The sequence below is a fragment of the Alosa pseudoharengus genome, unplaced genomic scaffold (assembly GCF_046254945.1).
Source record: "Alosa pseudoharengus isolate Yale_2024_CS ecotype anadromous, Long Island Sound unplaced genomic scaffold, YU_APseudo_1.1 YU_APseudo_1.1_scf_5, whole genome shotgun sequence".
Taxonomy (NCBI): Eukaryota; Metazoa; Chordata; class Actinopteri; order Clupeiformes; family Clupeidae; genus Alosa; species Alosa pseudoharengus.
The window spans coordinates 19,017,848-19,044,905 of record NW_027468837.1 but is presented as its reverse complement, the minus strand read 5'-3'; the positions used below and the strand labels follow the sequence as shown (position 1 = coordinate 19,044,905).

At 39.7% G+C, this 27,058-nt stretch overlaps 1 protein-coding gene across 1 annotated transcript in view; it reads right to left on the bottom strand.

Moving 5' to 3' along the window:
* cdh22 (cadherin 22) overlaps positions 1-27,058 on the bottom strand; it is a 125,767-nt gene that overhangs the window by 80,519 nt on the left and 18,190 nt on the right. Inside the window, exon 2 of the mRNA XM_076267344.1 lies at positions 8,405-8,492. The gene's annotated coding sequence lies outside the window, so the exon portion shown is untranslated. The remainder of the gene's footprint in view (positions 1-8,404; positions 8,493-27,058) is intronic.

Genomic DNA, 27,058 nt, shown 5'->3' with positions numbered 1-27,058 from the left:
CACTAGAGGAATTTGCTTATAGCATGAAATGGGGGTTAACACTATGCCTTGAAAAATGACTATGGATGATCACAGCAAAGCCTGGAACTATGAGTTCCCTGCATTACATGTGAGAATGTCCAGACATGGCTGATATGTTTAATAATAATTACATTATAATGTGACGCACACACATAATCGTAATGCTGTCATAATAACCAAAGCCATGATTCTAAAACATAGGTTCAGATCAGTGAGGAGAGATGAGGAACTCCATGCTGTATAATAGTGACAATAGCCATGCCTATGCATAAAGGCCGGCAGAGAATGTAATGATATCTATCAGTTAAAGGATAGCATTACTTGTCTTTTGACATTTCATGCAAATATGTCCATAAACAGATCATCTTGTACTTGAAAACAGAAAGGGTGTGACTCTGAATGCCACTCGTCTTGTTAGCCTGTCAACTCATCTTAATTAAACCTTGTAGCAAAAGATTATGCTATAAAAATAAATTTAAAAAAAAATAAAAACAGGACAAGATAGAAAAGCCAGGCTAGTCTCACTCAAATGTTTAAAACAGAAATTCAGGTATACTAAAATATATAAGAGAATTTGGCATCATGTGTGTCTATGAAAAGATGGTGAAGTCAACAGTATTAAATAAAATCATACACATAGCAGAGAATCTTCAACCACCTGTACAGACTAAAATCTCACTGCACACAATTTGCTTACAAACTGCAGTTTCACTTGGTCATTTAGAAGCACTCGAGGAGTAGATGCAAATTTGCAGAATTTTTACGGACTTCTTCAGGGCACAAAATGCAACTGTAACTGTGTAAGTCAGATTACAGGGACACTTAAAAGACGGAGATGGAAAAGAGCATTTGATTAGCATGGTAATTGCCATCAGCTTGGGGATTTAGCATTCACCGGAGATTTGCCATTTTGAATGCGATGCCAAATGTAAGCCTTTTTCCACGTGCAACGCAAGGTACAGTAGGAAAACACTTTCCTAACACTGTTGAAATTCATGACTCTGCTCTCTGTTAAAAACAACTCACTGAAGAATTTAGTTTTTTTGTTTTCCTTTTTTGCCAATCTGCAGAATTTAAGGCATAATGCAAGCTACTGTACTGCCAAAAGATGTATTAGTGCTTCTATGGTGAGTTGATAGATACAGTACACATGTTAGATGCACATGGCATGCACACATGCGACTACAGCACACCTTGTTTGAGTTGCTGAGTTATAGGTACGCAGGCAAATCACACTGCTCCCTCTGCCATCTTGGTTGTGTTTGATTTGTTATTCTTTTTGTAATTGTATGCTATATTTTGTTCTATTTACTTACCTAGTTAAACTTCTTCACTGTGTCTAGATGTAAACTTATTCAATGTGTGTTATCTTAGATCGTTTTAGTCTTAGTCCTAACAATAAGCTGGATGGTGTCTGGATTGAGAGTTTGTTCAGGAACTCACAACATATTTTTTTCATTGTTTGTTAAGTCTTCATGTTCAATATGTAAAGCACTTTGTGTTGCACTTTGAGCATGAAAATTGTGCTATATAAATAGACACTTACTTACCTTCATTATTGAGGAGTCTGATCTACAAATTAATTTGTCGCCTGAACGTCTCCCAGAACAGCATTGTTATGCTGCTGGTAAATCTTAGGTTTAGTGTCATACAATACCAATCATCACTATAGAAACACTGGTATAAGTGTTTACATTTTTTTTCTATTCTTTTCTGTATATGGTATATTGTATATCTTTTTATATTTTTAATGTGTATTGTATGTCATGTCTGTGTCTTCTGAATGGACCTTGAGTCTGGCAATACAAGTTGATGATGATGATGATTACATCAACACAGAGTCCCTCAGAGCAAATCTTGCTCTTATCAGCAAAAGGTATGATGAAGAGAACATACTGTATTCTATAAATGTTGGGTTTCAAAGAATCGTTCTAAGCTCAAATATCAGCCCATTCCACATTTCATAATAATTCCAGATCAAAATCACTTCTGTCTACAAATATACAAACACCAACTGTGATGAAAAAAACAAAAACAGTCCATTAGAAACAGATCAAAATCCACATGGTTCATCTGCATGTATTTTGGGGTGGCAGCATCTGAGATCTCCACTATAAATAGTTGATTTGTTTGGAGATAGAGCTCGGGTAGCCCGAAGGCATTTCCTGCGCCTCTTTACACAGAGGCCTCCTCCTGTCTGTGAGATGGCATATTGTGGATGTAATTTCCAGCACAGTGAAGTCTGCCAGGCACTGCTGCTTTTACGCCTGAAAAATCCATGTCAGGGCAAACAACCTCTCTGTTCGGCGCTCGTGTCTGATGAAATTACCTCAAAATTGACAAAGCCCATAATCATTTGCGCAAATAATGGCAGATTTGAATTTTAGGAAGTATTGGCCTTCACCCACGACCTGTTCCTGACCTTACTCCACTGTGTATACAAAGCCTTTGTAGAACCATCCAGAGAGAATATAAGTGATTACGGAACACACAACAAAAATATGATGCTATTCAGACCTATATGGTATGGAGTATTGTAATCAAATGCAGCACACATCCTGAAACCATTTTATATGTATTGATGCATGATATTGCAGCTTTTTCTCAGTCTGCATTGCAAACAGTCAAGAGGATAACTTTCATGCACTGAATGCAGATGTATTTGCATTTCTGACAGCTACACAGCAACCAGTGATGTACATATTTGACTTATTGCCTCAACTCTTATGCCGTGTATTTGTAGAATAAGCATTCACACACAATGCCATAAGCTCAAGCATTCATATTAACTGACAAGACATATCATTAGACACTAGTGTGCATTGCTTTCTTCTTCACCTTTATCTGGCTTTCAAGCAAGGTGTGTATGTGTGTGTGTGTGTGTGTGTGTGTGTGTGTGTGTGTGTGTGTGTGTGTGTGTGTGTGTGTGTGTTAGAGAGAGAGAGAGAGTGAGTGAGAGAGAAATAGACAGAGAGAGAGAGAGAGAGAGTAAACAGAAGGGGTCCTGTGCGTGCGCAAGGCATTCAGCCTCCAACGATTCCTTCCCTGTCTGTGCCGTGAGCAGTGAGTCAGAGACAGATGACTGACAACGGCAAATTAAAGGCAAACACAAGATAACACAAATCAGACCCACTCCCACAACAAGCCCATCAGTTCTCATGCAAATAAACACTCCACTGCCTGAGTCAACATGTTCAGACAGACCTACTACTTGTTAGACATCTCCACATCGCCATCATTTATGTATATCATAAAACCAACAAACACAGAGAACAGAACATGCTTACTAAACCCAAAGATACAGTGGTGTGTGCGTGTGTGCTTGTGTGCGTGCTTGCGTGTGTCTATGTGCATTACTTTCCTTTTCATTCAGATCTATCAGAGATACAAAGCAGCAGCAGACTAAGAAGGGAGTGGAGTGGGCTACTGATAGAGAACCTGGCAAATAGACAGAGAAAGAAAAGCGAGAGAAAGAGAGATGAAAGGGGGGAAGAGAGGAGGAAAGAGATAGCAAGAGAGAAAAATGAAGAAAGGGGCAAAGGGGAAAAGGAATAACTAAAAACATGACACAGGTAAGGAGCAGGGGAAAAAAGACAAAAGAAAGTAAAATATGGAGGAGAGAAAAAGACAGAGAAGAGAGGATGAGGGAGAAACAAGGAAGGAGGGGTAGCTAAGGGATTCAAAGCTGTTGCAGACAAACCATTTGCAGACAAATGTTGCAGATGAATCGTTTGTGCCATAGCTTTACTCTGTTGGCACCAAACTCAATCACATTCTCCTCATTCCTCACTGCGTATTAGGCTAGCAACCGAGTGCCCCTATTTCATTCCTTCAATTAAATGCCTGCTCTCACATAATTAACAACTGTTTTGTCCACAGATCAATAAAAAGCTGTTCATTAAAAGTCCCTTTGCTTTTTCAAGATCCCCTGGCAAATTTCTTTAATGGTATGAAAAAGGTGCCTGCAAGAATTTGCATTTGGTTAGAGCTGAGTAATTCTGAGCTTTTTAACACAAAGAAGGGTGGGCAGGAAGAAAGGCAAGAATAGAGCTCAATGGATTTGCCTCAAAAAATAAACAAAATCAGAGAATATTCACTCATTTTAAAATTGAATGAAAATACATATTTTATTATTTTTGCATGTACCACATATATTCTCATGGAAGGACTATAGATAGATAGATAGATAGATAGATAGATAGATAGATAGATAGATATATAGATAGATAGATAGATAGATAGATAGACAGAGACAAATGTGACACCAGGTTTCTGTTTGAGGACATCTTTGCCAGGCTTTTAGATGCCAAAGATCCCACGGTGGAAGGTGATCAAACTACTCCAGTTCTCCATATAGGAAATCAATAATCCCAACGGAGGCTCCCTCTGACACCATGCCTGGTAGCCAACCCCCTCTGACTGCCACTACTTACACTACTTATGGTGCATAACATGCTTATGATCAATACTGATTTCCACACTGGGAGCTTTTAGCCTAGCGTGGCCTTGCACACTTGAGATGCGTGGCATTGCCAGTATTTCAGATCCACTATGAAATCCATAAAGAGATGCTCCGCACATATAACTCTGAAATATGCAAAGCCAGATAGTCTTTCTTCTCTAACATCATCAGTAGAAGTTCAAACAACATTTGCATACTATTTTCAACCGTCAAAAAATGAACAAATCCCCCCTCACAATTAGTGCCTGAACTTCTCTCAACTCTGTCGCCAAATGAATATGGTCCCCTAGAATCTTTTTGTCAGTGTATTGAACAAATCAACAACTGGATGTCTCAAAATTGTCTTCAGCTGAACAAAGACAAAACTGAAGTAATTATATTTGGTAAAAAGGACGAAAGACTTAGGGTTGCCACTCTCCTTGACACAAATGGGGTTGAAAGCAAAGGATATATACTGTTAAAAATCTTGGTGTATTAATTGACAGTGATCTAAATTTCAACAGCCACATGAAAGCAACAACTAAATCAGTTTTTTACCACCTCAAAAATATGGCCAAACTTAGAGGGCAGATGGCAAAACATGATTTAGAAAAACTCATTCATTATCTCCAGCAGGGTAGATTACTGCAATGGGCTTTTCACAGGCCTTCCTAAAAAGACTATCAAGCAGCTTCAGGTGATACAAAATGCAGCAGCTAGGGTTCTCACAAAAACTAAAAGTCCCTGCAATGGCTTCCAGTAAGTCACTTTTGAATTGACTTCAAAGCACTACTGCTTGTTTATAAATCAATAAATGGAGCAGGACTTAAATACCTATCAGACATGCTTCAGCAGTACACACCTTCTCGACCTCTCAGGTTTCAGGAGAAAAACCTGTTAGTAAAACCTGCTGTTAGAACTGAAACATGGTGAAGCAGCTTTTAGCTGCTATGCGGTTCAGATCTGGAATCAACTTTCGAAAGACATCAAAAAGACCCGAACTGTAGCCAGTTTTAAATCTAGACTTAAGACCAAACTGTTCTCAGATGCCTTCTACTAACTGCATTGAGTTACAAATTCTGAGTCTGTCTTTAAATTATCCATCACCTTGTTCTTGTGTCTTTTATTTTGTCTTTTTTACTTATTCTTTATTTTTAAATTATTGTACCGTGTTTTATGTTTTCTTTTTTATTATGATCTTTACCTTTTAAACTATCCTTTGACTATTGCCCTTCTATACTTTTACTTGCTATTACTGTTTGCTTTTGTTTATGTAAAGCACATTGAATGACTTCTGTGTATGAAATGCACTATAAATAAACTTGACTTGACTTGAAATACAAAGACAGCCACAGTGATCCCAGCTGAGAGTTTAAACCTCTGTAGGTTGCTACAGAGTATTGATTAACACATTGGAGAGTGTGATTGTAAGACCACATCAGTACTTACACATTGCACATTGCACATTACACTTTGACTTTGCAAAGGATATCCTATGCAATTACTTAGATGTTCTCTATGGCATTCTTCTCTGCTATAATTGTATGCAATTACAATACAGTAAAATAGGCTACATATTGTATAGTTGAAACAACAGGCTATATTTAACACCTTTATGCAGCTCTTGTCATTTTTTGTCAAGGTTGTCTAACATTCAGTGCTCTCATTATTCATGCAGTCCCGTACTGAATAGTCCATCTTTTCAGACATTTTGTCTGTTTGGTGGGCAATTGTGCTGTGTGCTTGTTTCTTTTCACTGAATTGTGCATGTGATCAAAGTTCTGCAACTCAAATGCTTTCTGGACAATGGACAGGGCCTACATCTAATAATATCTAATTCAGAATCTGAGCATCATCAGTTTGTTTGTGAGCTATACAATTTTTCAAAACCAATTTGCCAACTTTCTGCCCTGGTCAGTTTCCCCCAATTGGATTCCCCAGTGTCCCATTTGCCTCACAGTAGTATGCATTTTCTTTTCATTTTTGTGCTTATAAAGTATTGTAAAATTCCCCTTTACTACACCCAGGGCTTTACTCATTTCTGGGCATCACATCAAAAAAGCTGTATATTGTGTAGTCACAGAGCTATACTGCATACACGCATAGTGAAAGCCCCAAATCAGCAGTCACATAAACAAGGCTGAGCCGAATTACTTTTTTTTTTTCTTCTCTCCTGAGGTATTTCGCCATCTCCACTACGGTAATAACTGCCCCCATCTCCACCCCAAAGCATCCATCTGCCTGGTACTGCAATATCATGAAGCATGTGAAACAGGCATCAGTAAATATGGATACACCTTCAAATCACCTCTGAGTAGTCAAGACTGCCTTTAAGCAGAAGGAGATAATTTCCTCTGGAGGGCAACTGCCAACTGTCTGCGGAACATGAAAACCCTGCCGTGTAAAAAGCATCTTCATATTACAGGAGTAGCCTGCAGAAGAACCACATTTCCAATTCATAATAATGTCAGACTTACTGTAATGTAATCTTACCAGGGTTTTTTTTTTGAGAGTGTAACACTGACATGACGACTGAAAATCATGTCGTCCCACTAAAGAAAGCTGTTATACTACTAAAGAGAGCATTGGAAGATGCATGGCATGGGCCCTTTTGTATTTTAAAGCATGCAGAGGAAGAATTTATTCTATATATATTTATTTATATGAAAATATGGTCAGGCACGGTATTACAAAAGAGAGTCTGACCCTATTTCGAAATCTTTAACACACTTCTGTTCGGAAATGAATTTACTTCACTGAGGTATTATGTAAAAAAAAAACACTGGATACATTCTATATTATTTATTTATTTGGTGAGGATTTATTTATTTATTTCCGCAAGATTACTTTGTGTGGATAAATATGCCAGCCTGCTGGTTGCTTAGAGACATCAGATTATGATGCACAATCAATTACAGATACTGGCAGATGGCGCAGGCAAATTTCCACACATAATCTGGACGAATGGATGTGCTTTGGATGAGAGTCCCCTAGATATGAAAATGGCAGACAGACAGACATATTAAGATACATTAAGGTCCGCGAGGTCGGTAATCCCCCTGAGTCAGCACAATTCCGCACGCATGTTAATCTAGTGTGCTGCCTGGGCTGCAACAGGGAGAATTGCTTTAGCGACAACTCAGGGATTTTCTGCGGCTAATCTGCTTGCACCTCTCTGCCTTGACTTGATTATGGTAATCAGGATTTGATCATCTCAGGTTTATTTATTCATTAGAAACTTCGTTTACAGCGGTGAACCCCCACTGGGGTGGATCAAGCTTTTTATCAAGTGGTCTGATGAGAAACATTGTGATAGAACAATAACAATAAACAAGTCAGCCTCTCACAACAAATAACACATACATATTAATGTGTAAGAAGGAAAGAAATAATTAAAACAGTTTTGCCATTCAATAAAATAACAAATTGTATTTTAATATTAGAATACTTTTGTCAACAAGGGATATTTTCCTCAGACTTCAGCAATGACTGACAGTCTAAACAACAACTGTGACTTAGAAGTACACATCACACTTAAAAAAAAAAATGCCTTTCCATACAAGCACCCCATCGAGTGACTGTGGGCGGTTTTCTTTTTTCTACCTAAGCATCTCTAGAGCAATCATATTCAAACAGCTTGTTATGTAAATGACTGCCTCTCATCCTCTTCTTGACACCATACCATTTAAATCGCGATACTGGTAGTTTGTGTTTGTGTAATACTTTCTTTCTTTTTTTCAATAAAACAATCATGTGAATAAACAGTATACCTACCAAACAATATGGCAGACACACTGCTGCTCTAAGCTCAATGCTGAAAGAATTGAAAAGGTGCAGTGTTCTATGTGTTGACCTCACTTCCTATGGTCTCAGTGGGGTTGTGTAGAGATGTGGAGGAGAGATGTGAGATTATATTGAGTGGCAAACACGTTTTACTCTTACTGTGAGTGCTCTTGGAGAAACCTCAGACTCTTCTGGTGTCTTGCCAGACGGTTGATTTGAGTCCTACTTTCCCTTCCATCATGTCCTCCTGTGATGGGGCAAACAAGAAAAGTAATGTTAGATGTTTTCCAGATAGAGACAAATTCCTTTTTTCAAAATGGAGCTCCTAATTACAGTGAAGGGAGCGATGGTAATTTGCTAATGGACTAGAAAGAAAAAATAGCAGGGCAGCTTCTCTTTTTTTAAGATAAAAGAATAAATCCCCACACACTCAGCCAAAGAGGCCAGGAAGGAACTAAAATGGCTTTAGAAACAGAATCATTACACATTTGTTGCTCTCTCTTTCTCTCTCTCTTTCTGTGTGTGTGTGTGTGTGTGTGTCACAGAGAGAAGCAGACAGGGATGAGGAAGAAGAGACAGCTGTGTGTTGCTCTTGTGAATGAAGGCATCACTTTGCTCAGTGAGTGCATTCAATAACCCCAAGACTTGATTTAATTACATCTCCCCGCCCCCGTCCCCAAAGATATACTACAAGATCCCCAGAGAGCCTTTCATGTCTATTTAAACTGCTTTAATTACACTTTACCAATGGCCCAACATACAGGCTTCATTCTGACAGCACACTTACAACATACATCCCTCTCATATCCCCATGGCATGCATAAACGCACTGTTTGAGTAATGCAAGAGTTATTGCACCCACTTTACTGCAGTCCCTCCATGCCAATGCCGAGGGGGTTTACTGGGGATATTGAATGTGCTTTCAAAGGCCTGATGAACTCCAACATGGACATACTTATGCTGCGAGGACTCAGTGGTGACTGACATTAAAGGACCTCCCATTGGCGAGAGGCTGATACACTTCATTTGCAGTGTGAGCTCTAAGGCACGAGCAGCAACACAATAGTGTCGAAAGATGCAGTTACTTATAGAAGCTCTAATGGCCTCTCACTAGTACAACAGTATGTATGTGTGAGTGAAATACCAAAAGGTAGAACAGATAATCAAGCACGACAAGCAACCTTCACTACCACTTCAACGTTATTATTTATGTCAACATCAATGTCAAAACATGACTAAAAACAAATGCATTTTTTATTCAATATTGGCAGCAATTCTGCAAGCACCTTAGCCCAAGAAAACTACAGAGCAGACAGTGAGATTGTAGACAACTGTTTCATCTGCAACTGTTTCAAGATTAGCCTATATGAACAAATGAATAAACTTGATGAACTAGGAATTCAAAAAAGGTATAGGCTACTGTAATTCACAGATGAAACTGAGGTAGCCCAGCACAAGGTCATAATTCATAACCACATTAGTTGGAACTACTAAAGTTGGGAAATTATCCTGGTTCAAAATTGCATAGCACTATATTGGTTGATCTGACAGTTTTGGGAAACCGTTGTAAGTTAAGATATTGGTCAGTTGAACGATGCATCGTACCATGCTAGTTCAAAGCTAACCTCTGAAAAAGTGCTAGCAACATAACACATGGCCCTATGTTGACTTCAGCTGCAGTTGGGGCACAAATAAAGCCCAAAAACAGGCACCCTCATCCTACCAGTCCAAACCAAGTTTGATCCTCTGCAGCGATCTTCACTGTTGACCTGGACTCAACCACATACAGTCATTCTTAGGGAATTCAGAGACTATCCCCCATGACCCCAAACCTCCAGTAGAAGCATGACATTATTTACTACTGCTCAGGATGGCAATTGTAGGAATTGAGAACACACACGTGCGCACGCGCGCACACACACACACACACACACACATAAACACACACTTACACTGCACTGGGATTCTACTCCAGAGAGAATTCAGCAAGACTTCTGAAGGACTGAACAAATCTGTGCCGTGATTTAGATCAAAGCGGAGCATGCCGCTACAGATGTTGAAGTGTGCGGTGTTTAATAGGCTTGTGAGATGTCTGGACTGGAACGGCTCCTATCACGATCAATCTAACGTTTTGTTTTGTGCTTAGAAAGCAAATCTGTGTGTTGCATTCAGAGGCGGTAGGGTGGGGTGAGTGGGTGGGTGGGGTGGAGGGCGAGGGTAACAGTGGCGAAGCTAAGACGAGCATGCGAGCTGTAGTTTCTGTTATGTCACATTACGGAATCCGGTCAAAGCCTTTACACTACCTCCTTAAAGCTGCATTACATGGGTGACAGAAGTAGCCTAATGACACTTTCATTAAAGCAGTTTGCAACTTTTACTTTAGCTGAACAAAATAATTACACAATTTAACAATTAAATTGCTATACATCATTTGGACATGTTTCTGTCTACTATAGGTATTATACAGTTGCATTGATTCAAGAAACCAAAACAAACTGCTTATTAGTGTTGAAAATCTGCCCTCCAATTATGGGTATTAGATCCCGAACACCATACAATGTGAGCAGATGATGAGGGATCTAATCTCTTTATCAAAGCAGCACTTGTGCAGCTGCCAGGCAGGATTGTCTGCTTGGCGATGATATGATCCCCAGCACCAGGCGCGGCCCTACAGTCTTCCGCGGGGGGCGCTGTGAACGTTTGGGGTATTAGCAGACAAGCGTGAAACAGCGCCATCGAGCTTTAATGTGTCCTCCTGAGGTGCTGGTTCAGAAGCCGGCTGCTAAGGAGGATAAACGCAACGGGCCCGAACTGCAACCCCCCTGGCCTTGGGCACACTGAGCTCTCTCTCTTTCTCTCTCTGCCTCACTTACTTCCTCTTTCCCCTCTCTCTCGCTCTCCATCCACCCTTCTCTATCTCTCCCTCTCTTCTCTTCTCTTCTCCTCTCCTCTCCTCTCTCTCTGTCCCTCTAGCTCTGCAGTGCTTAAAGCCACTCTCTTTTTGTCAGTATCTCTCGGGTAACTCATGTGGGTGCTCCTCTGTAGTATGAAGAGTCTGTCTTCCGGAAGCACTATTAATGCTCATCAGAACAGGCTATTCCCATGTGGAGACAGTATAAAAAACATACAGGAAAGCCTATGGTATGTAAAACGCTCAACATGTTTCAGACAAAACATTACATGTTAATGTATGGGGGGGGGGGCTTTTTTATTATTATTTTGAATGCTAACACACATGATGACATGCATTTTGTTTCCATGTCTCGTACTGTAGAACCACAGTCAGGAAATTACAAACAACAGTAAGACAGAAAATGGGCAAAAACCAATAGGAACTCATCACAGCTCTGATGCGCTGGCTCGCCAAAATAGCTGACTAAACCCTGACTGAATGCTTGTTAAAATAAATTTTGGTCCGCCACATTTTTTGTGCTAAAAGCACTGACTACAAAAGCCATCTTTGTACACCCACGTGGACTACACCTCAAACTTTCAAGCTCAATTTCTGTTGGTTCCCTGCTCATCACACTATTCAGAGTAATAATAGATTGAAAACAAAATAGAGCGGATTTCAGTTGGATATTTTTCACACGTTATCAATTATATAACGTCAGGTAGCATTGACCGACAGAGACCTTACAGACAAGGATGAGAACCAGTAATCCTATACAAGAATACAGGTAGGGCTGGGACGGTATAAACCCCCCCCCAAAAAAACTTTAGGCAGCTGCAGCAACTTCAAAACCACTGGACCAAATGCTTCAGACATGAAAGAAATAAGCAGTTTATCAGCAAGGCTATCATGATTTAAGAACTGTTACAGTCATGACGCTTAAGCTAATGTTACAACGGTAGGCTACCGCACGTTTTAATGGCTGATTCAGGTTGTAACAAAGGTAGGTCCGAGGCTAGCCTCGACCTACATGTCGCTGTTAAGTTAAATTCTTAACAAACTAGAACATATTTTGTAATTCTTTCATTAACTAAACATGTATGACTCCTTTCTGGCCAAATTTTACAGCTTTCACGTTTAACAGCTTTAGCCTATGTTTGAACGGAGAGAATAGAAAAGTGTTACGATTGTGCCAGTTCTCCCCTACTCTCGCATAATAAACAAATAGAATGTTGGAACATCGCGCTCCCAAACACAAACGCGAAAGGTCGGATTTGCTTAATTTTTTTGATGATACATTTAGAAGTTTTGTTGTGAAAACGGAGGGTTAGCTTACTTAACGTAACTGTGGTTCTCTGAGTATCAATGTCATACTGTAAGATGGTTCATCACATTACACATCATGACATTACGTAGGCCTACGTGTACACATGTGCAGGCCAATTATAGTGGGATTCAACTTCATTTAGCCTAGGCTAGCCACCTGAAGACGTCTAAGCTGACTGCATAACTCTGAGATTCTGCTACGTTTTCAAACCGGAATTGTGCATATGTCATGGTTGAAAACGTCGAAGTCGAATCACAGAAATGTTTCGCAAATTTTTTTTTTTTGCGGTAGGGGTCACGTAGCGGTTTAGGGCGGTTACCGTCCCAGCCCTAAATACAGGATATGTTCATGTTTCAATATTATATCTAAAGTGGTTTAGTATGAACACAACTCTTTCAGACTGCCTGACAGAAGCGTCAAGAAAACCCCTTACTGCTGTTTGCTGACCAGAGCTCTCCATTGCAAGTGGATGAAACATCAAAAGCACTTGAAAGAATTACTATACCAACAGCCTTACTTGCATGTGTCGTTCTTTGGAGAAAAAAGTCCAGTGAGTGACCCCAGGCTTAGTGTGAAAAGGATCAGCTTAAGTCAAAGAGAAGTATCATTAGACATGAAACATAAGTCCAATGTATTTGTCCATATTTCATGTCCAAAGTACGCAGAAATGAGAAACAAAATGCCAAAGGCAGGGCTATGTAGTGGTATAGTTGTGTGTATGTGTGTGTGTGTGTGTGTGTGTGTGTATGCTTTGTGTGTGTCTGTGTGTGTGTGTGTGTGCGTGTGCGTGTGTGTGTGTGTGTGTGCGTGTGTGTTAATATCTGAGTCCTTGAACTGTTCAATATAAGCCAAAGTGGATAAGAGCATATAAAAGGCATAGAAAAAAAAAACAAAGAAGATATAACAGGACAGCACTATAGCTCAAGCACACAAAGAGACTATTCCCTCTGTGTTGAGGGGATAGAGAGCAGTAATAGACCACCAACTTATTTAGCATGTATTGAATTCATTAAGATCTAATTTACAATGAGAAGATTGGTTTGAAGTAAGCGACCAACTGAATATGTAGTGGGAAGAGACAATATAATACTGAGACCAACATAGTGTATAGGTTATTTAAATTGATAAAGGACTGACAATTGACAAACAGATTAGGTTAGAATGCCTCCCTGCTTGGTATGCAGGTGTGTGTGTGTGTGTGTGTGTGTGTGTGTGTGTGTGTGTGTGTGGTCAACGGGTAAATGGGTGGATATGACACAAGAATAACACATTTTTCAACCCATTTTTTATGGATACTGTCAGGCTCTAGCTGCTACATTCAAATACTGAAAAAACACTATCTTGTGTATAAAAAAACACTATCTTGTGTATAAAAAAAACACTATCTTGTGTATAAAAAACCACTATCTTGTGTATAAAAAAAAAACACTATCTTGTGTATAAAAAAAAAACACTATCTTGTGTATAAAAAAAAACACTATCTTGTGTATAAAAAGTGACCCTTTCTGTCAGATTCAGCCATATATTCTTTCTGGCTAACTGCAGTGTTCTTCTTCAGCTCTGACAGTGACAGCTCTAACAATGTTGCAATATAATATGTTGCAAAATACCAACATTGCTGGAACTGTGGCTTCTCTCCCAGTAATGTGAGTCTCTAAAACTAACCTCATAACAATTCTAGCTGATACCATAGCATCTGAGAATGAGGAGGAAAAAAGCTGGAAGATAAAAATATTAATGTTGGAATTGTCAAATACCCATGTGAATATACTCATCAACACTTATTGATATACTTTCCCAAAGATATTTAGGAACATTATCTTTAAACAGAGCCTCTATAACAAGGGCTGAATACACAGTGAGGAAGTAGATTTAAACATTGAACTTCGAATGAAAAATATACTGTTTATTTAATGGATGGCCAGTCCATCTCTTTGATTCCAGTCCATCTCTTTGACTTTCTAAAATGCAATAGAAGTGTTGATTACGCCTCATCTGCCCACTCACATACTGTCTCACCAATCAAAAGCATAATGCCGAATGAGAACACAAACCTATCAATTAAACCAATTCAAGGAAATCATTGATTCAATAGCAAGATTATACAATAGATCTCATAAGATTCCCACTCATCTCTGCATTGCACTCTCATTCTCAAATGCCATGACTTTTCAAAAATTACACACAAATAGTCACATTTTCAGATTCAGAGCACTTAATACTCTTCCTCCAACATACACATCGCAAACTTATCACTAGATCAGTCACACATATGCATCGATTTCATTAGGCTACCTGCTTACAAAAGCAGCTATGGTCAGAGCCAATTTTCTTCACCACCACCTCCCACCACCACACACACACACCATCTACACTTAAACCTGGAATGAGATGTCCAATCTCCAATCACATTTGAACGATAAAATATTGTTATACAAAAAAACATAAACATAGACTTTCTGTTGGACAGTTACACTTGCAGCCAGTGATTGATCCACTGGGTATTTCCTAAAGCGGAATGTCCTCTTCTTTCCGAGTGTTGGTGTAACTCTGTGTTGTTTTCAATTCTGTTGACGTATTTTGTTCTGCTTTTGTACTGTGATATGATTTCTGTCTTTTGTGTCTTTTGCTGCAGAACAGGAACCTGCTGTTTTAACTGAGTTTAGCTGTGACTGTAAATGTTTAATCCTTTTCTGTATAATAAATTAAATGAATTAAATACAATTTGGCCCACAGTACAGGAGGGCTGATTGGATGAAAAACATACATGCTTTCAGGGGGCAAACCCACAGTTATATTCACTGAATTTAAAATGCTGCAGTTAAATGTGATTTTCATGTCATTTAAGTCCTTTTGTTTCCAAGCAAACATTGTGCTAATTATGTGTAGATCATAAACATGGGAAATTACAGAATTTAGCAGGGCAGTATTTTACTACTCCATTATCTCAGCAGAAATCCAAAATTGTTCCATGTTTTCACCTATGATGACACCTACTGTCCTCACCTTGCTTTGCCAGTACAAACGAATGACACACGATGCAATCCATGCAATGGCAGGGATTACAGGTAATAACAGGCATACACAGTATGTAATTCCAGCAATCTTACATGATGCTGCTGCATGCTATTGTAGAATTGTGTTCCGCATCTTGGCTTCGAGTACAGGTCCCAAACTTAAGGGTGATTTTCCTCTGTTTACCTGAAGCCTCAATGATTTCTATTTTTGTAAAAAGATGTGCTATACTTCAAAGGTGTAAGCAACGTGCTTTGTCACATATTAATTAACAATCAACATTACATGGAAATCAGGATTTACTCTATTGTACATGTAGATGATTGTGCTGAACATGATGTCTGCCACATACGGTTTTCATGATTTTCAGGTTTATTCCTTATGAGGTGGATGCCGCCATCTCCAAGCGCCCTCCAGTTTTGTTGTTTCTCATGGGAAACTAAAGGAATCTGCATGATTCTGATACTTTAGTATGAATAACTGTCATAGATGGATCCATATTTTTACATAGATCCATTTTGTATGATTGTCTGCCAAATCGCCAGAGGAAACACATTGTACTCACACAACCTATAGAAGACATACAATTTCAATCCACCTGCCACCGCAACCTGACGAGTCACAACTCGATTTCAAGCACTTCCATGCAACTACCACTCAGGCAGACCCTTTGAATGCTGAATGAATTAGGTAACTAACTGTCTTGAAATCCAGCAATTGAGATTTTCATGTCTGAATGTCCGCATGTATAAATTGTCTGTTTCGTGTGAGAGTTGAGGGAAGGTGCAGTTACACAGCCTCTCTTTCCCAATACTTTGTGTCACTGAAACTTAACCTGCCAGCAGTTGAAGTTTTGTATGCACTTCCAGATGATGGACTGCACATAAACTGGAGGCATACTGCATTCGGTAAGACAACAGCACTGACCAAGGTCAGATCATCTGTTAGAATCGTTATTAACGATTTGTTAAAACTACTTAAGAATCCTAGCCTGACGAGCCAGAACCACATTAAAATGTAGGGTCTGAGCACTCACCGTTCGCAGTACTCAGTCCGAGGGGTGTGATAATCGGTTGTCTTTCAAATTCCCTCTGCACGCAATAGGACAGCGCTAGTCCCATGCGTTTCCCACCAGCGGAGCTAGTTGGCTAGTTCAAACTTTTGCCAACTTAATAAAAGCTTAACTCGTGTCACACTGTTCGCCAACAGCAACATTATCTTATTTGTTTTCAAGCAGCAGGGAATTCAAGCCAAACCGTTGCAACTCTGCCATCAATCATTATGTTAAGCCCACCTAACGACTCTATACACGATTTGATTGGCCTGATAGAAGTTTAATTTTTCGAGCTCACAAGCCAACGGAGAGTTGCTAGACTAGCCCTGGCAGCAAATGTAATTTGCTGCCGCTAGGGTGCGTCTAGATTTTCTAGGCTATAAGAATCCTGTTGTTTCACAATATTGCTTTGGTTCTTTGGTTAGGCATTCAGGCGACTAGTAGCACATGTGGTACTGTGAAAGAGGGCCGTTACGTATCCAAAAGGTACAACAATCAAAGTGTTTGGACTGCAACCAGCCAACTGTGATATCTGAAAACATTTATGAATAGGGCAAATTCCCTATCTGTCAACTGAACTATCGACAATAGTAAGTTATAGTAGTAAGATGAAACGTAAGAATGTTCTCACCCACAGAAAGCCCATAGAACAGAGAAAGAGGCTTATCAAAAATGTTCACACAGAATATATACTACAGATCTGTCTCTTAGGTACGAACACAACGAACACAATGCATCATGATGTATCTTACAAAATCTGAAGTAAATAGAACATTCTTCACCTTACTTCATCACCACCACCACCACCACCCCATTTGAAGGCATGGCACACGTGCATGTACATGTGTCCACATGACCTTTGTAACTCCTTCCTCATCTCATTCTGAGCCTGGAAAAACGCTGCCAGCTGGGTTGTGGTTTATGATAAAGTTTTCTTCGGGCCATTTCTTTTAATCTAAAGGAAGGAGTAGAGTGGCGTCTGAGGACCGTTTCAACCAACATGAATCATTCGGGTTCATTTGGATTATCAGGTGCATTATTCATAGTCCACTACTAATTCCAAACAGACTATACGCAGGGCGAAAGCAGTGCTTGAACTGGTTGTACGGTAACACACAGACAGAGTTAAGCAGAGAAGGGCAACTGTGTTATCTCTCTGTGCTCATCAAGGTCACATGTCAATCGTATAGTCCAAGCAAACAAGGACTGTAATTACAGGGACAGATTATAACATTTCAGATCCAAGTTGAATTCCCATGGTATTCATCTTGTTTCTTTGTTTATAAGGCAATGCAACAGAGGGATAACTACAGTATAGTTCCCTTTAACCCTGTCATGCAGCTTCTCCATACAATGGCAACAGCCAGATGTGTCATTACGGTTTCTTCTGCTTGTCATGTTAATCTATGTGCAGTGCTTGAGAGGTCAGATGGCACGATCCTTTCAGCCCTTTGTGTGTCTCTTATGGCATCCTGGGGATTTCCCCAGGATGGTCCTAAAGCTGGGGTTTGATCATTCCAGCTGTTCATTCATCGTCTCCCGTGCCAAACATGCTGGCATTTCCTTCACTTTGTTTACTTGTAGGTGAATCTGTGTCACACATGCAGGGAACCTTTGACACTCCACTCAACCTTGTGTATCAGTATATTCCATGTCATATGTCCCTGTTACAAGGCTGGACTGCTATTCTGGTACACCAGGGTTTTTTTGCAGTGGTCCTGCAGTGGTCCTACATCTTGGTTTCGAGTACAGGTCTCAAGCTTAAGGGTGATTTTCCTCTGTTTACTATACCTCAAGCCTCAATGATTCTATTTTTGTAAAAAGGTCCTATGTACATTGGGGCCAAAAATATTAATTTACATGTTTTTTTATATTTGCACAGCAACTGTTCATTTTCTAAAGTTAGGGCTACTGACAGTAAGTTGACCGAATGACATCTCTTGCTAGATACCGCCCCTCTGCTTCCCTTCTGACCTCTCTGTTTTGCTTTTGTCAGATGCGGTGGCTCAGTGCCAAAAATCTGTGAATGGGAAAGGGCATCAAAATGGATAAACCAAAGCACACACACACACAAAAAAATCTAGATGGCGGATGCCACCAAAAGTGCATAAATAGCAGGCATATTTGCTACAAGGGGCTGCAGGCAGTAGCTTCAACATCAATACACGACATTGTGCAGCAACAGGTGGAGCTTGGAGGAGGAGGGGTGACTTGCCATGGTCAATGCCAGGCAGAGATGCAGGCGTGTGACTAGGAAGCTGAAAGGGACAAAGTGACCATGACAGGGCTAAGGACAGAGTGAGCAGGAGGAGAAGTGAGCAAGATTGTGATTCACAATGACTCAAAGGGAAGTGACATTAGCAATTGTGTGCAATGCCACGATAAACATGATCATGATTGATTATTGTTTGATGATAATAACATAATTATAACACTATGAGGCCGCTGGGATGCTTTTATCCATAGAGCAAACGCCTACATATTGTATTATTGAATTGTATGGATATTTTGAAATCATACTATCTTTGAATCTCAAACACTTATACTGTAAATGATGCTAAATGATGTTAGAAAAATAATTAGTATTACTAGTATTACTGTAATAGTATTTCTGCTTGAATATGGAGATTCACCTCTAATAAGCAGGGAGTTAATGAGTACACTGGTCAACTGTACTATTACAGTAAATTGTTCTGGGACCTATTCAATCTCAAAATAGCTTTAAAAGGAGACAATGACCAGTGCCTAAAGGCTGTTAGTAGATTCAAGTTCAAGAGGACCAAACTGGCGATACCACACTATTGATTACATCATTCAAATTTTATAAAGATTTTTTTAAGGGAGCTTGGTTTGTGTTATCCGATCATAGAATTTATGCAATGTAGGCTACTTAGTGCCAAGAAGATCACTCATAGAACAGCTGCTACTCTTGATACAGTCAACAGACACAATAGCTAATTCAGCATTGATGATACAAACTATTACTTGAAATTACACAGCAAAAATGGTTTTATTTAAATACCTTACTACACACAAACCAAGTTCTAAATATGAGTCCAATACATAATAGTTCTTTGTCATGGTCATAATTCCTTATTTACTGTGATGCTATGATGCTGTCTCACTTTAATGTCAGGAGACATGCAATGACACATAGATGGCTTCATATTAATGAATATTAGTTTCTCAACCACTGATATGTGTAAGCTTATGCTTTTAGCAACCATAGCATTTAATTTTCCTTGAATTTATGTTTTACTTGTGCCCAGATTGAAAATATTTGTTGGCCAAAGAAAACAAATTCCCCCTTGAAATGGGGATTGAAAGGGGAGATAAGAAATGGGAGGGAAGTCTCAAGAGTGGAGTGATTCCATCATTGTAACCATTTAAGTGACTGCTGGGAATACCATTTGGAATATGTATCCTGTTCCGTGTTTCATGTTTGCTCCTTAGTATTATCAGACTTATACAGAGTCCAATGCTATTATGCACCCATTTTAAAAGTACAGTTACTGCTCAACCTATAAGTAGAGCTGGAGTGTTGATTTATTGTGGGCTGTGGGCTGATAATTTAGGTATAACTTGGAAATCTGGTTACAGCAAAACTGGTTACAGCGGTATCAAAAAACTTGGTTAAATTGAAATAACGCTCATGAAAGACTCTGAGAAGCTCCTTCACACCCAGGTCATCCAAGAGATTTCCCATTTACAAAGACACTGAGTCCTTGGTGAATGTGTTTTCTTTCTTTCCATTGTTGGATGGTATCACTGACACTGGGGAATAGAATGTCTCCCTGTTCTATCATAAAACAAAGACATTCAAGGCACTGATCTGCACAGTGCCAAGCATTTCACAGAAATTCTTGAGCGACAACAACAGAACAAAAGAAGGAATAGCTTTTGGCCAGGTTTAAGTATGAGCTTGTGTGCCTCATCTGGTGTCTGCCATTAAAAAAAAAAACATCTTAACCAAAAACTGGGTCTAAGATTCTGAAAGATAACAAGCCACCCAGGAACGACCTCTCCTTTCAGCTGATGTGTCAAGAGAGTCAAGATACGACCCCTCAGTTCCATTACTCTCTAGCCCATCCAGAGCAGAAACCTACAAGGACGTAATGTCCCACTCTTTCAAAGATGGACTCCCAAAGGATTCTATCCATTAGACTGTTGTCTCTGTTGTTGACCCGATGACCATAACTAAAAGAACTTTCCCATGCATGTGTGTGTGTGTGTGTGTGTGTGTGTGTGTGTGTGTGTGTGTGTGTGTATGTGTGCCAATCCAAATTAAACTAAATAATGGAGAACCACTGTGTACAACAAATGACAGTAAGAATATATAGTAGTTGAGACCAGATAGAAGTAGAAACAGAAAAACAAGGTTGATTTTTGAAAACAAGCAAGAAGCTACTTTTGGGTTTAGCCTACCTAGTGTTGTTGTTGGTAGCCAAACCCAACAGTAGCCATTACACTAAAGGAAGAAGAAGAAGAATTTCTAAGAATTTCCTAATTCCAAAGAAATTCAATGAATTAATGTAGCAGACATTTTTAAATTTTATGATAATAATAGTGCTATTTAAATTTTATGATAATAGTGCTATTCACATCATGGACCCAAGGCACATCTCCCATCACCTAATTCATGTCACCCCACATGTTTGGCTTTCCGTTTCCCATCCAGGGGTGCGTTTCTACAAAAGTTAGCAACGATGTTGCTTAACCACCATGGTACGACGCAACATTGGTGGAAACGGTGGCAACATGTGTAATAGCCCACTCAGATGACAGATGTCAAGTCAACTGCTTTAACTACTGTACCATTGATCATTGTACTTTTTTCCAGTGTCTGTGAATAGCCTACCATAACACTAGCCTATCAAAACGTGCAAGCCAACACTCAAATTAACATAAGTAGCAAGAATGAGCCCAGCAGTGCAGTCTTTTAATGAACATTAAGCCAACAGCATCCATAGAGCAATCATTGAGTCACGAGAAAAACAACCACTTTGTGATTTTTGGTTAGGCTTCTGCCTTATCCTTTAACACTCATGACATCACCAACCGGAACTACCAAGGTACGACACAAGTGCGACTGCTCAGGGGGAGTAGTTCCAACCACCAAATCCACCAAATCCATGAACCATGGTTCTAACTACAGGCTGCGAAAGAAGTTAGCCAACTACGCTTTCTAGAAACGCACCCCAGGTCGACAAGGTGAGTGCTTTGTACTCTCATCGACAAGAAAAACGGTGCAAACAAGGTATATACTCAGCCTGTGACTCTTTGTGTCTCTTCGATCGTGTTCCCAAAGCAGCCTGCTCTACAAAGACACTGCCATTAGCGAAGACGGGACTGACTGTCGGATCTATAAAAGAGGGTGTCTTCTGTGTTGGTTGAGCAAGTCCATTTAGCCGGTGTATTGTAAGCAAAATGTTGAATCCAGGTGCTAGACAACCAGGAGTGGGGATCTCTCTGATTTACAAGGACCTTTACAACCAGACACATGAAAGGTAAAAAAAGACTAGGAGTTGCAGGAGGTGGGGAGTTTTAGACTACACAACACGGTGACTTGCATTTCACTAATTACAGATCCTAAGCATTTCCTGTTTCTCCGGTCTACATGTGTTACCCTTTAAAAAGGTATTCCATCACTCTAATGAGGGAAAAAGAAAGCAACTGGAGACAAATAAATATATTTGTATGGGCACTGTGGCATTTCCTCCATGCTGCTGTGAGGGCATTGCAGTTGACAGCGTCACAGCACAAATTTACACTCATCACTCCCTCATTTAGCCAACCCAATAAATACATAAATAGATATTGTCTGAAAAAGATGTCGTTCTGAGTTTCTGGGCATCTTTGACTGATGCATAACACCATTTGGGAGAACAGGACTCATTTAACAAGTTTAAGAGGAGTCTGTGGTTTGGGGTTGGTTTTTTTTTTTTTCTGAATCCAAGCCTGGATCGTCGATCAGTTTGCAATAATGAAACATTCCACAGTGGCGCACAAAAACATGTTTGGATTCATGAAAAACCCATCTTTGGCCGCGGGGCTGGATCTCTCCGATGAGTGCCGGTCTCCCCAGAGAAGTGACCTGTTTTGGGCTCTGGCCGCCCTTCACCTACAGCCTTTCCCCCTAGATGCATCCTCACCTGTCAAACTCCACTGCAGCTGCAAACCAGCAAAGCTTTCATCCACTGTCAGCACCAGCGAGCCATCTAAACGAGCCTTTTTCTTCAGGAAATATGAAGCACACACACGCGCGTACACTCCAGTTCTCGCCTTCTCTCTATCTGTCTCTTTCACTCTGTCCACCTCTATTCAACATCTCAGGTGAAACGGAAATACAAGATGTGACTCATGTATACTCGTAAGAACAGTCTTGTTATTTAGCAATGGTTACAGTACCTTCCAGAATTATTTGGCACCTCTGCTAAAGTTGACTAAAAACCGGTATAAAAAATAATCTGTTGGTGATTTATTGTAATCTCACAATGAAAAAAATAGGAAAATTCCAACCTTGAAGGGAAGCAAATTTATTTTGAGAAAAAGTAAAATCTCATAAAGAAATAAATATTTTTAACTAACACGTTGCTCACAATTATTGGCACCCCTAAAAAACTTTATATACAAAACCTGAAAAATACAGAAGCATTTTCCTAACTAATTTCAATTTATTTAAGTTAATCAGAGTGTCAGAGGTAGTTCATGACCTTTTTCACTATGGTATGAAAATAAAGTCACACAGAGGCTAAATCCTCTAGTCATTTTTCAACATCGGAAAGACAAGAGAATACACTAAATTTGAATAAAAAGAAAGTGTGTTGACATTTGTCAGAGAATGTCTATGACAACTAGGTACTTTGTTGAAAATGCCTATATTTACAGTTAATACAATAATTAAAAGGTTCTAATCATATGGAAATGTGACAAACATGCTTGGAAAAAGACCCATGGTTATCTTGCCCCCACGTACAGTATGGAGGATAAGATTCCATAAGAATTCCAAAAAATCCCATAAGAACCACTATTGGAGAGTTACAGACAAAGGTGTCACCAAGTCCCCCCAAAAATCTTCAAAAGTGACCTCATTGCTAATAGCTTATTTAGAGGGCATGCTACAGTAGGTAACCTGTCCAGTAATTTAATTACCAATGTAAACGGCAGGAGTTACTAAATGGTACAGTAACTTTGTCTGGAAGTGTGGTCTATTGTCAGATAAAATGAAAATTGAGCTCTTTGGCTAGAAAGACATTATGGGCTCTATCTTCCGTGCGGGCGCAATTGACTTTGTATACTCGCGCGTTTGTCTTTCCTATTTTGCAGTCAGCGCATATTGGAATTTTCCCTCCACAGGTACATGCCTGTAAATTAGGGAATTCGATTGCGCCCACGGGGGCGGTTCAGCGAAAAGACGGGGCGTGTTCCGGCGCAAACGTTCACTGTTGATATTTTGCAGTTTCAGAAAACAATTCCGCCACAGACCAGGAACTCCCTGGTCTAAAGTCTGCGGCGAAAATGCAGATGCTATTTTAAGGGCGCATGCATGACCATAGGCCTGCATGAATGAATGCGTTGCAAACCAATCTACAGACACCTCCGTGCACAGACGGAAACATTCAAAGCCTTGATAATATTTGTCCATTTCCCGGTTTTGTTCGTGCATTGGTGACCTAAATATTTAGTAGCCTATGTAGTACAACATCTACATGCAATATCTTTACAACAACGCCTAATTACGACCTATTAATCTGGACAACTTTATAGGCTACAGCCCTATAAAGGCTAAAGTTACTTTTAGTTTTGTTCCAATTTACCGTTGTGTAAGGTTTTAAGCACCAAGCTTTGCTATGTTCCCTCCATCCTTTCGTTATTTTCAAAAAACGTTTTATATCCATGATGGCCTTGAAGTCTTGAGTTAGTGAATTAGCTTAAATCAGCTTTTCATGTGCTGTTAACCAGCAACAGATAGTACAAGAAAGCAGCAAGTATGGTTACAATTTCTTTACAATTTCTGTAGTCGCTGCATCCATTCATTGTTATTCTCTCTCCTGCTCAAATAAATGTTGTGCGTGAATTAAGTTGATGATAACGTGTTTACAAACTCTGCTTTACAGAAAATATTGTAAATAGTCTACTGTCACGCAGTTAATGGGATACTGTGCAGAGTTGAAAGTTAGGTCAACTTAAACGAAGCCCTTGCTTGGCCGCCTGTGCTGCGCAACGCACACTTAGCTCCTCTCATCTATACAATGTAGTTCCCATTTCTGTAAACCATACATAATTTCAAAGAAAAATATTACCACTCGAGGGAAATCAGTGTGGTGTCCATGTGAAAAAATAGGCATAAATCTAGCGTACACATTTTCACGAATCACTGATGTGTTGATGACATAAATTAGGAAATGTTAGAGGACTTAAGGAGACGTGATGTTGAACTGCATGCCGATGCCATTTAACCCAAATGCCCCAGCGGCAGCACGGGAGAGAAGAGATTAACTGACAGAAGATATGCATTGTCTATAGAGAGGTAATGTTAGATTACATTGTACATTGCAAATATATCACCATGCATTCATAACCTCGTGATTCAGTGAGAATGATCCCAAAACATCGGAAAGTATGTCTTTGTGACAATTCTGTATTACATTTTGTCAAGAGGAAAAATCAATAGCTAACTGTTCCCAACTGAACAGTGATTGTAGCGCTGTGAACGCTCCTGGCTGCGCCTGGCAAATACGCCACCATAATAGCAATCAGCTATGGAACAAGCGTGCCTGTTGTTAAAGGGAATGTGATATGACGCTCTGATTGGTTTATTGCACGTTACGCCCAAACCACACCCATGATTAATGTAGCTACTTCAGACCACCCCATTTTAGATTTGCGTCGGGCGCAACAGTCAATATCCCGCCGGGTAAAATAGCATCAGCGCCCAAGATCCGCCCACAAAGTCACTTGCGTTTTGCGCGAAGACACTTCCATTTCAGACCATTAAAATAGGGCCCTGGGTGTGTTTGGCATATATGTAGAAGAATGACTATACTGAAAAGAATCCTATACCTAATGAGAATGGGAGGCGCTGGAATGCTGGAGGCGCTGTGCTATTGTGGGGCTGTTTTTATTCCCAAAGGCCTTGGGAATCTAATTAAGGTGCATGGTATCCTGAACAACAAGAAAAACCTGAACATTTTCAAAGGATATCTGTCAATATCTGACGCTAAAAGTTGGTCATGATTGGATCATTCATCAGGTCAATGAACAAAGCAATCACCCAGATCGAAACAAATATGGTTTACTGAACACAAAATCAAGCTTCGGCCATTGCCATCTCAGTCCCCTGATCTAAACTCCATAGAAAAATAGTGGGGTGAATCAAAGAGGAGAATGCTCAAGTGAGGACCTAGGAATCTGGACGATCTGGGGAGATTTTGTGAAGACGAACGTCTTAAATCTCTTGCTTTGTATTCTCCAAGTTTATGGGGTGTCATAGGTGAATATTACAAGCTGTTTTATTGGCAAAGGGAGGCTTAAGAAGGTATTATAAGGGGTGTCAATAATTGTGAGCAACATGTTTTTGTTAAAAATATTTATTTCTTTATTTTCCTTTTTCTCAAAATAAATTTGCTTCCCTTCAAGGTTGGATTTTCCCTATTTTTTTTTATTGTGAGATTATTATTATTTTATTTACAGATTATTTTTTTATACCCGTTTTTAATCAACTTTAGCAGAGGTGCCAATAATTCTGGAGGGTACTGTATATAGTCTGTACCCTGTGGCCTCAAGGTTGTGTCATGTCTTTCTACAGCACACACAAACACAAACACAAACACACACACACACACACACACACACATTCACCCACAGTCATCCTGCCATCCGTGCGTTTTGTTCCACTGATCTTGATCATTGATCATTCCGAGGGTCACAGCACAGATTTAGTCCGTCGTGCTGGAATAATTAACTCAACAAAACATGACAGCGCATTCATTAGTGGCGGAATTCACTTGGAGAATCTGGAGGTGGGACAGTCAACATCATCAGCCCCTTATTTACACAGAGTAAAGCACTCAAACATTCAATCAGGAACAGAAAATTGCATGTTCCTTATCTGACAAGCCCTCGCCGTTGGTGTGGAGTAAAAAGTGAAGTTAATATCGTCGACCTAACCTGGCCTTCTTCATCTATCACACATAATCTCCTGCTCTGTTGGTTCACCCTTGTGTAATTACGGCAAAGACTGATATTTGCCATTTCAGGTGACAGGCACACCAAAGGATAGTGGGAAGACAGAAGGAATACAAAGAGATCACTATGACCAGCAGAAGCCCAACTATCAGCCAATAGCCAAACCACTGACAAGCAGCATCTACATCATACTGCATAAAGAGAACGTAAGGAATATAAAGAATATAAAGTACATAAAAAATATGTACACTTTTATATGATATGATATGATATGATATGATATGATATATCGTTTTCCATACCATGGACATTTTGAGACGCTGTTTCATTATGGAA